This window comes from Ochotona princeps, chromosome 1 (assembly GCF_030435755.1).
Source record: "Ochotona princeps isolate mOchPri1 chromosome 1, mOchPri1.hap1, whole genome shotgun sequence".
NCBI classification, from domain to species: domain Eukaryota; kingdom Metazoa; phylum Chordata; class Mammalia; order Lagomorpha; family Ochotonidae; genus Ochotona; species Ochotona princeps.
The window spans coordinates 58,176,033-58,183,010 of record NC_080832.1 but is presented as its reverse complement, the minus strand read 5'-3'; the positions used below and the strand labels follow the sequence as shown (position 1 = coordinate 58,183,010).

Here is a 6,978-nt window from a genome sequence, read left to right as displayed (position 1 = left end):
TTAAACTCAATCCTGGTCATCAAAGAAGTTATCAAACTTAGTAAGTGATCCAATTAACTAGTATTAATCTGAACTATAAAGTGCTCTCAGATATCAAAAATATGAAATATAGGTTTTAACACTTTAAATGTATAAACCAACTAAAAGAAAAAGTAATATGTACTGGTAGGAAAGATGACAGCAGGTAGGAGAAATAAGTCTTGCAAATCATGAACAAGATATTCAGTAATGTAAAATATCTTGATCTCTTCTCAGCCTTTTGGCTAAGATCAAGCGTAAAATCACTTAAGACCTGCAGAAATGTGATTTTATTTTCACTTTTGGGTTAATTGAGACAACCGGATTTGTCACAAAAATTGTATAATCAATCTCTTCTCCACTGATGATTTTTTAAAAATGAAAATACAGCTGAATAACAGGAGGATTCTCATTTTTGCCAAATATCTGACCCAGTGTGGATAAATGATTTGTGTATCTGCAGTGTATAATTTCATTCTACTTTTGCACATGGTTTTTCATTTTATTTATCTATTTATATTTCTTTAAATTGATTTATTTCATTTGAAAGGGAGATTTATACAGAGAAAAGGAAACAAAGTACTTCCATTCACTGGTTCATTCCCCAAGCAGCCACAATGGATGAAGCTGAACTGATCCAAAGCCAGAAACCAGGACTGTCCTCCAGTCTCTCCCATGGGTGCAGGGTCCCAAGGCTTTGGGATGTGCTCTACTGCTTTCCCAGGCCACAAGCACTGAGTGGAATGGGAAGTAGAGCAGCTGCTACACAAACAGTGCCTACGTGGATCCCAGTGTGCAAGCCAAGGATTTATTCACTGAGCCACTGAACTTTGCCTGGTTTTTCACTTCAGAAACTACTACAGCTCAAATGCAATGATTTTGCAGGCTTACTAATCAGTTAACTCATGCTCAGTATCATAATGGTGGATCCTTGTAGACATGATAGTTTCAGAATCAAAGTTTCAGAATCAAAGTTCTCCAGATAAGGTTTTACTAAGAGGGAAAACTTGAAAACAGCAGGGAACTCAAGCTACAGAAATCAGTACTGTGGTGAAAATAATAACACTTCAACTTTATGCAATGAGAAAACTACTGGTGATCATTATTTTTGCCTTCCTGGAAAGAAGACGCCTTAGAAAGAAATCAACAAAGGAATGTGTGATGAAAACATTCACATCTGATAATATTGCATAATCACCAAGATCCAGATATAGCTGAAGTTATATTCATTTGTGAAATTTTAATAATTTAACTTGATAAATATCAGATAAGTCTTCTTTATAATCCATTATAAATAATTTAATAAAAGATAGCTCAAAACTCTCTCTCTCGTCAGGTGCCATATTAGAAGTTTAGATAAAAAGGTTTTCACAGGTAAACTTAAGGATGAAAAGTACTCGGTCCAGCGCGATAGCGTAATGGTTAAGGTCCTCGCCTTTAACATGCCAGGATCCCATATGGGCGCCAGTTCTAATCCCGGCAGCTCCACTTTCCATCCAGCTCTCTGCTTGTGGCCTGGGAAAGCACTCGAGGACAGCCCAAAGCCTTGGGACCCTGCACCCACGTGGGAGACCCGGAAGAGGCTCCTGGCTTCTGGCTCCTGGCTTTGGATCGGCGCAGCACCGGCTGTTGCAGTCACTTGGGGAGGGAATCATCGGATAGAAGATCTTCCTCTGTCTCTCCTCCTTTTGGTATATCTGCCTTTCCAATAAAATAAATAAATCTTTCAGAAAAATAGAATAAGAAAAGAAAAGTACTGGTACCAAAAGAAATTTATAAGAACTTCATTGTTAAATTAAGGCACAACTTTTATCCTTGACTCGCTGGCAGCTGTGATAATGAGTCCTCAAACAGTTATTGAATAGATTTAGAAGATAGATGCTTGGTATTAATTAACAAAATTGATCATAATGTGTTAGGTCAAGAAGCACCGTTGAGAAGTCCTAGGCCATTCTGTAAGAAACAATGTGCTTTGGATTTTGGCGGAAGATTCTTCCTTATCAACTTTCCCTATTCAGGTGTCCATGAATTTAGTTTCTTAACGCTTTTTGCTCATCTACCCAGGGCTTTGAGTCCTGGTAGAGAGCGAGTGGAGTTGTTTACATTAATTATTTTGTTTTCCTGTGGTGAACTGATATATACATTCACTGCCTAATAGCTGATATACAAGTTGATCTGTTTGTCAGTGTTCCTTCTGTTAGCATGTTCAGTGTGAATGAATATTATGGCAGGTCACTTATATCTGGTATGCACTTATTATTGGCAGTCTTTCATGTCTCACACTGCAGGCTTTTGATTCTTTGTGTTCTGCGCGCATCTGTGTTAATTTTAGGAAATGTCCAGGAAACAATACGTACTGGTCAAAGAAGAAGGCTGTATGGACCACCAAGGGCTACCTCATATTCCTTCAGTAATGAGCAGAATACTTTTGTTAAGTTTGTAAGACATATTTTCTTCCAAGATGTTTGGAGTCTTTGATTCCTTACTAGTTTATCAAATTTGTGTGTTTTGATGAAATATATCCCACCATTATAAATCATAGCGAGATAAGGTAATTGATACTTTGCACTGACAAGTTCTTTTTTGTTTTATTTAAGTTTTTGTTTTTTATTTCAGAACAATCAAAGTACTTATTATAGTTTTAAGCAAAAAGCAAAAGATTTTGTTTGTTTCTCTGTTTGTTTCTTTTGGAGCAGATACCATTTCAAGAAAGAATGGTAAAGCCACATACACTGGTGATAATGAAAGTCACCTTAGAAAAATCAGCACTGAGAAATTTCCTGATCATACCAAAGCCAAATAAGTAACTAGAAAGCTTGTGTGAATTTGTCCTACTACACATGTCACATTTTGAATAGCATGTTTACTAAACTCAGTATCAAAATCCATCTATTATTACACTATGATATTTTATGTAGTTGATTCATGCTTTTTCTGCTACAATATCAATTGCTAACCTGATTTTGTATCTCTGAGGGTGGCTATGCTGTTTGCCCTTGCTCAAGATATTCAGCCATTGATTTGTTGCACTCTTTGGCAAGGAAAGGGGGATGGATGGTTTTCAACTGGGCATCCCTGCAGAAGCATTGTGGGAATTCTCCCAGTTGCTGAGGACAGAATTTCTAATAGTATACCAAGGAACTAGGGAAATAACATGATGAGTTCTGGAACCCAGGGGATCTTCTGCGAAGTCAATTCAAATCAAAATACATTTATCACCTGAATCCCTGCTGTCAGGCTGAATTCTGCTCCACAGAGCTCGTAGGTCCTTAGAGAGTGAATGTCACACAAAAACGGATCTCGAAGTCTCTAAAAACTTGAAGATTTTCTTTTCCACAGTAAATGACCATGGATAGCCGCAGTAGATATAATGAGAATGTATACTATGATTCTGGAGATTATATTTGAGACTTTGTTTCTCTTTCATACAAAATGTTATCTATTTATGAATAAATACTAGAATTATATCTGGTCAATGTCTCTGAACAGAAAACTGGGCAGGTTATCAATTGGTTGGAGAATAGCATGAGGTTATTTGGGGGAATACAAAAGGTAGTTTTGGAAAATTACATTATGTAAATCAAATAAGGCTTTGATGTGCCACCCTCAGAAGTGTTTTCTTCTTTCTCTTCCATTAATGTCTGAGAGATACCTGTTTAAGGAAGACATTGGTACTCAAAGGTGAAGTCCCGTAAAGCAGCAAATAGGCGTGACTTAGGAGCTAGCAGAAATGCGCAATCTGAGACTCCGCCGCTGAGTTACTCAAACTGAATCTACATTTTGTCTGTGTAAGCAGATCATTTATTGACCCATTCAACAAATGAACAGTAGCTTTGCATTTTTGTCATGGTCACAGTGGTGTCTATTTTCCTTCATATTCCTCATTTTTACCTGGGGGATGTTTTGTGATTTAGCCTTGGGAACATTAATCTAACATTAGAAACCTGTGACGATTTATTAGGTTTCTCAAAACTTTATTCCATGCATATATTTTACTATAATATTTTAAGTATTTATTATTTTTTATATCAAAGACAGAGTTACAGAGTGAGATAGAAAAAAGAATGAGAGAGAGATCTGTCATCCACTGATTTACTCCCAAAATGGCCACAACAGAAAGATCTGAGCCAATTTGAACCTTTGGGTTCCCCATGTGGTGCAGGGGCCTAAGTACTGAGACTTAAGAACCTTTGCTCCTTTCTCATTCCATATATGGAGGAGCCAGGACATGAACAGGCAGATTATTAGCTTGCTATACTATAGAGCAGGCCCCTAGAATAATATTTTAAGAGGAAACCATACAATCATAAATGAGAGTATATTGAGAGGGCCCAGTGGGGTGGCTTAGCAGCTAAATCATCACCTTGAAACCACCAGGATCCCATATGTGTGACAGTTTGTGTGCTGGTCTCCACTGCCCATCCAGTTGTCTGCCGATGGCCCGGGAAAGCAATGGAGGTTGTCCCAAACGTTTGGAATCTTGCACCTGCGTGGGAGACCTGGAAGAAACTCCTGCCTCCTAATTTTGGTTTGGTTAAGCTGCATCTGGGAAGCGAACCAGCAGATGGAAGAACTTTCTCACAGTCTGTCTTTCTCTCCATAAAACTGGTATACCATTCCATTAAAATAATTAAATAAAATAAAATTTTTAAAAAATTAAAAATAATTTTGGAAATAATAACTAATTTGTTTTTAGATTCTGGCAGTAACACGAAGAACATTAAAACTGCTCTCCTGATGCTAGAAGCCCATATGAGATCTCTCTAGGGAGGCTGTGGAGAATGATTTTTGTACTGGAAAACTGACAGTCACATCACAGACCCAGCTGGAGTTCCACATTCCTGCCTCTGGCCTGGTCGTCACAATCAGATGCATGAGACTCAAACCAGTGAACATGAAATCTCTCCCTATTACATTTTGTCTCTTTCTCTTGTTTGTGTCATTCTGTCTTTTGAAAAAAATAAATAATTAAAACAATTTACAATTTATTTAAATTACAGTTCTCTAACCTTTTACAAATATTTATTTATTTGCTTTCCTGTTTGCTAATTACTTGACCAGCATCGTGATATTAAAGAGGGAGAGATGGACAGAGACAAAGATTTTTTACCTGCTGGTTCACTCGCCAAATGGCTGCAATTCCTGGGATTGGGTCAAGACAAAATCAGGAGAAACAAACTCCATCTAGGCTTTATGCTTGAGTATCAAATATTCAAATACTTGTGTTGTCTTCTGCCACAGTTGCAGGCACATTAATACAATGCTGGGCAAGAAATGAGGTGGTGTGGACCCCACGAGCACTCTCTCAGGATTTTGGCATCCTCAGTGGCAGATTAATCCTGCACTACAGCATTGGTAACTGCTTTAAATTTCTAGTGTATTTACTTAAAAATGTTCGTTAGTTTCTGTATGAGTGACAGTCATTCACATACCTTTGCAAGTATGTTGGTGAGTACATTTTAAGCTATCCTTTTTCTTACATAATGCTTTCTTTACCTAGTAATCTTAACAGCTTTCTTGAGTTTGATTACAAAGTATTCAATTTGATACTAATCTCATTCTCACTAAAATGTCTGAATTGTCAAGATATACTCAGTAAAAGTCTCTGATCCTACCTAGTACCTTCAGGAATGACTTACATCCTAAAGCAAGCATGAGAAATACATCAAACATGTAAGAAGCCTTTCACTGTTGTGATTTTTTTCATTGTCTTTTTAATGTGTACTGCCCCTTCTCATTTATAGTTCTTTTATAAAAAGATTATTTAGTATTCTGTTTGATTGTGCTATGCTGTATTATCAGCACATGAAATGACACCAGTTCCTAGAAAGATATGATTTAGAAGTCCGAGACTTGTTTAGCACAACAGAATTACTTCTTCCACTTGCTGAAAAGCTATTTTCAGTTAATGCTAATTCCGTTCTTTTTTAAAAGATGTATTTATCTTATTGGTAACACGGATTTATAGAAAGAAGGAGATATAGGGAGAAAGATCTTCTATCTACTGGTTCATTTGCTAAATGGCTACAATGTTGGAACGAGCTTGGGAGCTGAACAAATCTGAAGTGAGAATTCAAGTGCTTCCTCTAGGTCCCCCACGTGGGTGCAAGAGTCCAAGGACCTGGACCATCCTCAGCTGCCTTTCAGGCCCTAAGCAGAAAGCAGGATAGCAAATAGAGCGGCCGAGACTTGTACCAGTGACCTTATGGGATCCTGGCACTTGCAGATGGAGGATTAGTCAATCCAGTCATTGTGTTGGTCCCAATGTAGTTCTATGGGGTGAATATTTTACTCATAGTGAAGTTTCTCAGGAAAAAAAATGCAAATATTTTCTTATGTTAGCTTTTTTTCTTGTGACAGTCCTCTCTACTAATATATCACAGCCACATTTTTAGGGAAATTAAATCAAGGAAGGAAGAAATGATGTGAGCTAGTACATGAACTGATTTATGTGTCACAACATTTCTCAAACCTCATTTCAACTTTTCCTTCTGAGAAATTTTTTTTTCAGAAGATTTTCCCAATCATGTCAGCTCTTTCTTTATTCTATGTGAAGATATAGATTTATTCAACCTAGCCAATATTTCCAAAGCATTAGTTTTAACAACTGATATTTTAATTACCATACTAACTTTAGATTTGACTTTTGTTCTTGGAATGAGAAGGAATGTGATATGTCCATGTAAAATAACACGTTCATGCTTAATTTGCATATGTCAGTTGCAATAAAATGGTAAAGTAAATAAAGTAAAATTATACACTGATGTGCGTTATCAGATGGAATATATGCCTATAACCCAAGAGGATAAATGTTTCATAACTTTACTTTTCCTCATGTCACATTAGTGACCTTTCCACATCTCCTTATTACCATTGAGGGGAGATAAATTATATCAACATCCAAATTATGCTCTGAAGACATAAATATAATACACTCTACATCCCTAAATAAATAGTACA

General features: G+C 36.9%; 1 pseudogene; it reads left to right on the top strand.

The window, feature by feature from the left end:
• Nucleotides 1-243: 243 nt before the first annotated feature.
• Nucleotides 244-402, top strand: LOC118758316 (U2 spliceosomal RNA; annotated as a pseudogene).
• The last annotated feature ends 6,576 nt before the right edge of the window (nt 403-6,978 follow it).